The 11,048-nt window shown below is 41.2% G+C and overlaps 1 protein-coding gene across 3 annotated transcripts in view; it reads left to right on the forward strand.

Moving 5' to 3' along the window:
* Positions 1–11,048, forward strand: part of pde4d (phosphodiesterase 4D, cAMP-specific) — a 161,899-nt gene that overhangs the window by 57,242 nt on the left and 93,609 nt on the right. The gene's annotated exons all lie outside the window — the stretch shown is intronic.

Consider the following 11,048-nt stretch of genomic DNA (forward strand, 5'->3'; position numbering starts at 1 on the left):
ATATATTATATATATATATATATATATATATATATATATAATATATATATAGAGAGAGAGAGAGATTGACAGCCGCAGACAATGACAGCAGGAAATTGCTAGTGAGCATGTGTGAGAGAAGTGAATCTCTGGATGTATGAGAAATATAACGTATTGTCATCCTGTCTGAACTTTCTCTTGAGCTTCATATCTTTTGCAAACTGCATGGCATCACCAAAGTCCGTATGATTCATCCTCTGATGACCGTGAACATCTGTACAGAATTTCATGTCCATCCACCCAGTTGTTAATGAGATTTTCATTCCGTACCAAAATAGGTTGACCGTCAGACCAGAATCGAACAATGGTAGAACCTAAAATCTCTGTGTAAAAAAGATTTATTTGCACGATCGAGGCAACGGAGGCAGCACTGTTTGATTCAGTAAGAGTAAAGTTGAATGAGCAGCAGCAAATTCTCCAAAGCTCAGAGAGCCAAAGCATTCCGGAAATGAAGAAGAAGTAGTCGGATATCAAAGTTGACACCAATAAATGTGTCTCTGCATGCTGGCAAAGTGAAGGTGCCACTATAGGTGTTCAGGGAACAGTGAAGCGTGCTCGTCTTGATGAGCGACTGTCTTCCATAACAGGAAGCGGCCTTGTCAGTGATGTTGTTCCACAGAGGGAAGTAGACGCAGACATGGCAATAAACCAAGCTGCTGTTGGGTAATCATTGCTTTCTTGCGAGCAAAGACATTTTTCGATTTTCACACTTTATAATGCCACTTGGTGAATCAGAAAATGACATGGGGGTGTTTCATATGATGAGGTATGTCACCATTAGAGGCTGTGTCATGAAGTAAACAGCATGAGAACATGTTTTTTCTGTTGTCTCTACAATGAGGTGAGATGATTTTATTCTCGGGTCAAACCTTTGCATGCCAAGTGGCGCACACATCTTCAAGTCCCATTTCTGTGCACTTGTTTCAAAATCATCTCACAATCATGGGCGATTCTTTTGTCTCCTTCAGATCAACTGCTCCACATTTAGCATTGCTGCTCCTTCTTTTCTGACTACTTTGCTCCACCTGCAAAGGTTTTGGCATTTAGGCTCCTTTTGAAGTGTAACTTGTTCCAAGCCCATGTAAGTAAAAGTGATGGGGCTTTATAGGAAAAGAGGCAAAGAGCTTGACTTCGTGAAAAATATATCTATTTAGCAAAACCCTTTATGGTCTAGTAATTATAGACCAGACATACAGATATTTGAAATCAATGTCTCTGTGAACTACAAAATGAACTTTAATTAAGTTGAATCTTTATTTCCTTCCATGTTTTAACCTATAGCTGAACACGTATGTGGTATTTACTTTACCAAAGGCCCAGATTGCTGATTAATTTTTCATCATTGTGTGTCTGATGTATGGTAGACTGAATTCCATTGATAGCTGAGCCCGGTGCTTTGTTCAGCTCAGACAAGAAGCCGACGTGGTCTCTGCATATGGCATTCAGCAGATAGCGGTCCCTCAAAGAAAACCTTCCACAGACGCCTGGCGCTATAGGGGTCAGTTAATGTGTGTTTCTCTACAAAAGAACAGAAAAGCAAAGATATCAGCCAAGCATATTCAGTCTGAAGGAAATAAACCCACATATGAAGCAAATCTCCACATCACAATGGCTAGAATAGCATTATCAGAAGCGAATTAACAACTTAAACATTTAACGATATATGTCCGTTTCTATCACTTATAAAAAATATGAAATATTAGAAGGGAACGAAAAACATTTCTTAAACTACACACGCTCTAAACAGATCCCATTGTTGGACAAAAACAGATAATAACCCATACAATTACTAATGGAAAGGTTTAGCACTTACAAAACGCTTCACGCACACGAAACTCCACACAAACTGCATCTTCTACTGCAGAAACTAAGCAACTAAAAGTCCAACTCGTTTTCTCACTGGGCACCTGCTCGTTACCTATTTCGCAGATCTACTTCAGTGCACCAAAATATCCCGGGAAATTCTCCAATCTGATTGGTTGTCGCTGGTATTGTGTCCGTCTGACTAAAAGACTGAAGTTTAAATTCACACATACATTTTTAGTTGTTTCCCCATGTTTTTGCAGCCGGCAGCTCTGCAATGGACTGCAATGTAATCCTTGTCAATGTACGTCCGCTTAAAACGTTTTTTTTTTTTTTTTTTGTTTTCAGCTGGAAACGGCTAACGTTATTAGCTCTCGTCCTACCGATTTCAACACAATGTAGCATAATCAGGAACACTTTCTATTGTGGGGCCACTAGTCCGCCTTTAGTCTCGAGTCCTGATCCTCGGTACCTGCTGTATAGAAACTCAGTCACGTTGTCAGAATTTTGGTATATGGGTTGTTGCGACATCCCTAGTGATGTACATTGATGATGCAGAGTTGCCCAGAAGAATTACATGAGAAAATAGGGTCCAGGTTGAAAAACTACGTTCCCTTGAAGTCCACCATGAGACGGGTAAATCGTGACAGTTTTGTCACTTAATGTGTGACATATTTTGCTGTTTCTCAGTAGTCTCTGTGGGGTTCATCCTGTCTGAGCCATCTGGCTAGAGTAGTTGAAGTGTTACGAGGTTCCCTGCTCTGCAGATGTCTGTTACCTGATTTGTGCTGCACTAATGAGAGGGCTACCCAAATTAGCAGCCTCTCTGGGTCCTTCCAAAGCTGGATAACGAACGCACCAAGGACCTGCAAGACATATGGAATGAGCTAAAAGGAGATACGCCACTGGATCTCTGTGATGTGATGTGCTCTGTTCCACATGGTTTAAATCACATGGATAACGATGGAAGTTCATGCTAATGAGTTTACGTTTTTAAACTTTGAGCACGATGATTAAACGCTTCTCTGGTATCGCATACAGGAAGTCGATTTGTTCTTCAATGGGAAATTCAATTGTGGATAGTTGAGCATTACGGAGCCCTTGCGTAATGTTGGATGAATTTGTTTACAGTAACGGCACAGATGCAAAACTGAGTTCCTGATTGAATTGTAGGCCCACATAAACAAGCAGCCAATCACACGCTGGTGACTACAGCGGTGTGTCATTGCTTTGTTTCAGATTGTTGTTGTTTTTGTTGTGATGGATACCTAGGGGGCTGCAGTTACATATGATATCCCTCCTGGGACACGGCCGTTAAATGGTGTCATCAGAAGCAGCTGTGGAGCTGAAAGCTTGTTGGGGTTTCTGAAAGCAAACACAACAGTCAAATTAGTCTTCTCTATTTCCTTCTGCCATTATTAAGAAAGAAAGAAATTCAAATCAGTAATTTTATTTCATAGATCTGAACGATAGACGTCATGCAACTGCGTAAAATTTCCCTCTGAGGAATTAATAATTAATGCAAACAACGAGTCATTTGAAGAATGAAAACCCCTGTAGACAATTACCCAACTTACTGAATCAAGTCGCTCTTTAGTTTATATACTGTTAAAAGCTCAACAGATACTCCTCTTCCATAGGGCCAATCCCAGATCTGGATCAGCTGTTCTAAATGTCACTTTTTATTTCCATGCTGAATCTTCCACATCCTGCCTATTGTCAGATCCACAACTTAACGCGGATGAAAATGTAATATTGTTGGGGGGGGGGGGGGGGGAGACAATACTCATCCCGGTGGGGCTTTACTTTGTATTGGCTCTTATCTCAGGGAGAAGGTGACATTCTCAAATGTTGAATGGTAAGAGATGAAGACAGGGACGTAGGCACACGTGGGGAGCAAACAGCTCCGTAGAGGTCGGCTGGGAGGTGAAGATGTGCACGGCAACTCTTTACAAAGGCGATGTTGTATAGCGATGATGTGCGTTATTGAGGTCAGCTGCGATTGCTTCATTGAGGTCATGCAGCGCTCTGGTTACAGACGATATATCAGAGCAGAGTGAGAGGTAATAGTGATTTTTTTTTCCTGAACAACGTGGCTCAATTGTGGCTAGTGATTGTGTTAGGGCTGCTTGGGCACATAGACCTATGGATGGATTCTAGCTAAAGGGATAGCTTGTGTGGTACAGTGAGTGAATGTATCTCTCAAGGGTGCAACCCTCTGGGGAGCTGATGTATACACACAGAGCGTAGTAAAGGAGACAGAAGGTTATGTGTGTGTGTGTGTGTGTGTGTGTGTGTGTGTGTTGTGTGGTTCTGTCATCTTGGAAACAGAAGGTGGGCTAGCTAGCGAATCAGCCACGAAGCCAATTCCCCAGCCGAGAAGAGAGCGACAACAACAGCTAGCCACCCAACCAAACATGAATTCAGAAAGCAAGCTGCCAGGCAGGTGAATTGCCATCTGTCAAGCACCTTCAGTCAGTCAGTCAGCCAGCCAAGTGGTGTTCTTCCTCTTTCTTTCCGTGGATAATGAAATAAACATTTCTCTCTGTCCGTCTTGGGCTAGATGCATTAAATATCTCACATGAGGAGCCAGTGTTGTGCTCGGTACCTCAGCTCAGCAGCCCTGTCCATGTCCACGCATGCTAAAACCCTCTTTCCTATTCTCCCAGTGCCACACGTACTGTAAAGGTGCTGCAGCTTATGACGCTTCTGTTCTAGTTCGTATCACTTTTGATGTATGAGCATCACCGGGGCCACAGCCAAGAGACTGAACAAATACATTTGTGACCGGTTTGAATCTTGAGACAATCCGATTTAAACAGTGATCGGTAAACACCTTGTGTCATCTCCACAGATATCGCCGGAGTGGTTTTGAGCAAGAATAACAGCCAGATGGACCCAGGAAAGATGCTCAGTAGCCAAAAGTAGAAAACTCAGGCTATTCAGCGGGAAGCAAATAAGACGGATAATTATTGCAGATGCACTTGTTGAAATATAGAAATTGCCAGGCTGAGGCCTATCTGTGATCTGAAACTCAAGCATCATGCATTTGTGCTTTCATTTGATCCATGTAAATTTGATTTGCTGTGTTTTAATATAATCACCCGAGGCTAAAAGCAATGAAATTATGAAAGAATGGGTCAGAAACAACATTAGTAAACGTGTGGGAGATGTCTGCTGGCACAGAATATTCACAAAAGGGCCCAAGAGCAAGTGATATGAATAAGTTATGACCCTGCCAAAACTTGTGTACTGTACAGTACATGGATGTACTAATGGGCTATACGTCAGAGAGGCCCACTGAGAGATGCGGTTGTTATTTGAAGTGGCGAGAGACGGCTAAATGCCTGATAGCTTTACACCAGAAGAGATGAAAGTGGAGCGGAGTGCAAAATGTCTGTTCAGTAACAAGCAGAGAAAAAGAGAGCGGGGTGAATGTGAGCCGGCAGAAGGGAGCTGTAGTGTTTCCCTATGTGAGCACTCAACTTCTCCTGCCTGTGAATTTACAGTCTCTGACTTTCTTCCTTGATCTTATATCTACTTGTATTTTACATCGTCTTTTCTTACCCGTAGCTTACTCTCACTACTTTATCTTTAATTTTCTTGGTAACTTTTAAAAGAGTCAGTGAAGTACTTTCTATTTAGGATTCAGAGTATAGCTCTTACATTTTTTTCTCTGAAGTTTTTCTATCTCTGGGTGACCACTCAAATTGCTCTAGAGGAGGAGCAAAGAGCGTTTCATACTAAATAGTAGAATACGGCCACTCGGAGGGCGAGCAAGACTTATTCTCTCTCTGGTGTGTTTGTGAGAGGGTCCTTGAGAGGGTCCTTGAGAGGGTCCTTGGTTTGTCAAGGGAACCTCAGAGCAACAGGAGGCATGAATGCTAAAGACCCCCACCTGCTCCAGCTTGTGCCTTTGCAATAAGATAATTCTGCCCTGTGTGCCGGATAACCTAATCTCAATATTTGAGACCTTAAAGGAGTAGTTTGATATTTTGTCAGTTAAGATAAGAAGTTACAGCTAGCCAATTTAGCTTAGCATAAAGACAGGAAGCCGGGGAAAGAGCCAGGACAACGTCTAAACTGTCTAAATGCTTTTTTACACATTCCAGCATTGAATTTGTGGCTGAAGGGGCCGGTGCTTAAATCTTACCAACCACATGTGACAATCTGTGATTGTTGTAACTCCTTTTGTTAATATTTTTGATATGCTTTCAACATTTATCTGTTGGGTATGTATGCGTAATATTGTCAGTATGCTGTATCTTTGAGGGCACACATTGAGAAGTAGAAATGCACCAGTTGTGATTTGTTTATTTATTCCAACTTTTTTGCCAGGGAAACAAAGAAATCTTAATTATAAAAAGAAGAAATCTCCCTTATGAAAACCCCCAAAACTGACCTGTTTTAAAGTCGTTGAGCTTTTCATTACACTGTCTTTGAATGAGCACAAATTCAATCATACAACATTATGAAACCGTTTTTTATAATCTTCCTTTAATTTCAATTTTTCTGGGGAAAATAACTGCTTCAAAATCCTTTTCTGCTGCTACACAACTACCTCCTCAATGAGAAGACTTTTTCAGTACAATACTAGAGCAACACTCTTCCTGTCCAACATAAAATAAATGTAAGTGTAAAAGTGATTTGAAACATTAATATTCCAATCTTTCATCTCTAATGTTTTTCATACAGAACACAATGTTCTTGAAGTGGATCTTTCTACGAGGCAGTGTAATACTCCCACTATCACATTATTTTCCACTTTTATCCGTTACCAAACCACACGTTCGCACAGCACCTGTTTTCCTCATGCCTGATGCACGAGTCGTATCCAGCCAGTGGCTTTTTCTCCGTACAACCAGGTACAGTAGTAGCATACGGCTAATGTTGTTTGAGTCCGACTGTAAACAACCAACACGACATTTAGCCAACACGAAATCGCCACTGCCATCGGCGAATGCAATCTTGTTTGTCGATAGGCCGATGACAGTCAACAAGGCGAATATTCGGTCGATGAATCGCTGCATTCCTATTCAGAAAACAAGTCGTTTGTCTTTTGCGAGTCGCTTTCCAACTCCAAACAGTAGCACTGCAGACACTAGTCCAGCTCAAAAGGACAAGAACACAGCAGGTCCGTACAGTATTCACTCGGTGCTGGAAGATTGGAGTGAAACAGTGGAGAGGACAAACCGCCCCACCTCCCCATTCCACTCCACCACCACCATCTGGCTGACTCAGGGTCGCGGCAACCACGTCCACTGGGGCCACTGGAACTGGACAGAGTGCATGTTGGGAGGGAAACAAGGATGCAGGAACAGTGGGAGGCAGAGTGGATGATGCTGTACTCTGAGGCTCAGAGGAATCGGGGGCGAGAGCAGATATCGTAGTGCTTTCAGGAAAAGCAAAGGGCAGGAACACTGATACAGAGCCATCACCGCACAATGAGCGCGTGTGGTAAGAATTAGATTAAACCCGCTGACTCCAAGATGTTATCACGCATGGAATCTAGTATAGAGTATCCTCGGAGAGTGGATGATGCTCAGTCTGGCAGTAGATAAACATTACATATTTTCCCACCTTTCTGCCTCAGGAGAGAAATATCTGATCTAAAGTGGGTGGAAGAAAACCTGTGGACTTCTGTCCCACCGATCCATTTATTTTATGGATGATCTGTTCATGACGGCAGGCATAACGCATACCATCAACTATTGTGTAGTCTTATTCATGTTCTTCACATGCCCAAAAATAACAAAAACAACTTTCCCACCAGAGCATGTAGGTGAGTGAAGCTGAAAAGAATAACACATGAGCGCAGGTAATCTCTGTTTACTCACAGATTCTGAAGAGGAGCATATTTTTTATTGGAGTAATGCATTTAATAAAATTGTCAGAGGTGTAATGGGGAATAAATTGGAGCTGCGATGATAGCCGTGAACTTTCAAACACAGCACACATTGCTCTCTATTCGATTACATCGTGGTCACACGCAAGCACATTTTTAAACGGCAATTTACTTTTTTTTTCACAATAATAATGACTCATTGAAACACAGAGCTGAAAACACCTTTTGCCTAATTTGCCTCGTGTATCACCACATTTCACCTGCATTGGCTGCTAATGGAACATAAACATGCATCTCCACAAGACAACACGTATGCTGACATTTCAACATTAACGGATACATTAGGAACACTGAAAATATTTATGATGTAAATTGCAAAAACAGATCTTGCACAGTTATTTCAATAAATAAACAGGTTTTGTTACTTACTTTATCTATCATTTTTCCAAGTGGTGTTGTCTCTGTAGAAACAACTTGCATAACAAGCAAAAGCATTTCTATTTATTCATCTTTATTTATCTTATTGGGCAGTGCCATATGTTGCCCCTCGGGTTTAATGCATTGGTAAACTCTGAAATGTGCATGCTTTTAAGTGTTGCCAGAGTACCACATTAATCATGAGGGAAACCTAACTTCAGAAATGTCTGGTTTTCACAGCACAGAGATGTCTTTCCTCCAGGGGATTAATTATTCGCTGAGATGTAAGACAATCCCACGGGACACTTCTTGATCGCAGTGCTGTGTTTCTGAAAATTTGTAATCAGTATGCTCTTATTTCAAGGTATATTTAAAAAACAATGAATACATGTTTTTGTGATTGGTGTGTTTTTTCCCCCTCCTCTTTTCCGAGATAAAACACACTAAAGCAAGTGTAGGTATATGTTGCAGAGCAACTCTGCAAAAGTGTTTGTTGTTATGGACCATTATTCTCTGTCATCTGTACACATTGTATGCTATTCTTTAGCCTTACAATTTACAAATGGAGTCACGACTGTACACCAATTGTAATCTGCAACATGTTTTCTTTACCTTCCGAAGGTCGTACTGGGATCATAACATTTTCTCCTTAACTAAAAAAAAAGGATTAGAGTTGGTGTGCAGGTATCTTGGCAAATCAAATGTAAGTCAGTCTAATAGCTCTTTAACTACAGTGTTCATTGTTATGCTGATGCAGAATGGATCAACTGAACTTCATGAAGTAGTGATGGGAGTAACATATAATTGGTAATGGGCTCTTTGACTGCCTTCATTTTCTCCGCTGTGAGATCAGCAGAAACAAAATATCTTTGAACTTTAATTTTCCCGTTTGACTCACTTTTATTCCCATCACTTAGCGGCCCCCGCGGTCTTCCACTGTGCTCTTTGTTATGCCAGTGTGGCTTGGAAACTGTCGATGGAAGTGCTTTGCTTTGGCTGGCGTCACAACGTGCGCTACACCATTCCGTGGGTGTGTGAAAGATTAATATGTTTGCTTGAGATTAGAGGACGTCTCTCTGTCAGTGTACTTGAGACACCTAGAAGCTGGTGGCTGAACTGGGCAGTAAAACAGTGTGAGGTTTGACTCTGTACCAAACCTGAATAGATGTATCATCGGTTTAGAGCAGAGCACAAACATGAGTAATATGAACGTATTAGTCTACAGTTTCAGTTTACTTTATTTCCAGAATCCTAGTCCATGGAAGAAAAAGATCAGATACAAATGTCTAAAGAGGATTAGGATTGAAGATGCAATGTAATCTATATCTATATATAATATACAATACATTCGAATGCCTTTGTTGTCCCATCCTCTGATGTGATATTCTATTTCACAATTTTCTGTGTGAAAATGTTTAAATCCAAGCATGGAAGCAACCGATGTCTGAGGGAAATGGTAACACTATTCTTCATATTGCTTCTTATCCTCCTGCTCCTGTGCCTCTGGGAAATGTCAGCCGAGTTTCAATGCTGCTCGCTCATAGTTCACTGCACCGGCTCAGTTGTGTGGAAATTCTCATTTTAATTCATCGGCTGATGAGACCAAACTCAACACTGATTGGCTCTTAATTTGGGAACTGCACTTCTGTTTTTCTTCTGCCTGGTTGAACACGTTTTCATGGTTAGCTTTGATGGAAAACTTTTTATTTTGCAACTTTTGTTTTTAAACCAGTTAAACACTCATTCTACTACCCTACCACCATTACGGATTTATCAGTTACTTTTTCTAATCTACAGAAGCAACTCTTCACATCGGCATTTATTAGATCCACTGCACAACATTCATAAAAATGAAGAACACCAGGAGCCAAAACCAGGAGTTAAGTTTTTATTCAAACTACAGCATGACTGATGTGTTCACTTCCTGCCAAATGAATCGGAGCACACAAGGCGAAATTGTCTAAGTTACGTATGATCGGATGCTGACAAGGAGTGTCACGCAAAATGGGCGGAGTACTCATTTAACGTCTGCAATGGCCACCTGTGCTTCACAGCCTCTGACATGTCGAGAGCCGTTGAGAAGCAATCAAAATGCTCCCAATCTCAGATCTTGCACCTTTTAATAAGTTCCGCTTCTGAAGTCTTGTGAATATTCTCCAACAACTCCCGAGATTCACCGAGGTGGAGATGAGCATTTTATTTTTCTCATTAATTATTCAGTGTCAATTTTGAGGAGTAATTCCCCTCTCGTCACGCCACACCCGCGTCTGAAGAATCCCACCATCGTCCCCGTATTACTCCCTTCTTAAATGAGCCATTTTATAATACACGCTTATCTCACTCAGCAGATCATCTGTAATGAGCCTCATCATTTCTTTGTTTGTGTTTACTTGAAGTGCTTTCTCTTGTGTGTATGTGTGCAGTGTAGCCTGAGAAGTACTTACTTCTATTATGGAGTAACGAGGTGCAAAACTTGCCTTATTGAATTCCCTTGAATGAGATCGGAGATCCAGACAAGGAGGAAAAGAGTTCACTGGCATTATTAGCTTATTCCTAGTAGGGCTGAAGGGGTATGGGGGAGAAAAAAAAATCTCATTGTGATTTCATTTTATTTTTTGACCAATATTGCGATTGTTATTCTGAATTATTCATGAGCTGTAAATCAATCTGTAGCACGACACTATACAAACTGTTCTTCCAAGTAGGTAATGACCTCGTAATGAGATGAATTGATGCATGACTTGATATGAATAACGCATTTTTTTTATTTAGCTTTTGAATTGTAAAAAACTTCAATCACAGTAGAATATTGATAACCTCAAGCCTGGGACCATGCAAGGTGACACCATCAGAGCTATCTAACCAGTCGTACCAAAACATTCATTTTTATTGAAGGACGACCCGCTCTATCACTGAGCCACAGTCGCCCATATAATCAATAATG

This window comes from Anarrhichthys ocellatus, unplaced genomic scaffold (assembly GCF_004355925.1).
Source record: "Anarrhichthys ocellatus isolate YVR2014 unplaced genomic scaffold, GSC_Weel_1.0 scaffold17, whole genome shotgun sequence".
NCBI lineage: Eukaryota > Metazoa > Chordata > Actinopteri > Perciformes > Anarhichadidae > Anarrhichthys > Anarrhichthys ocellatus.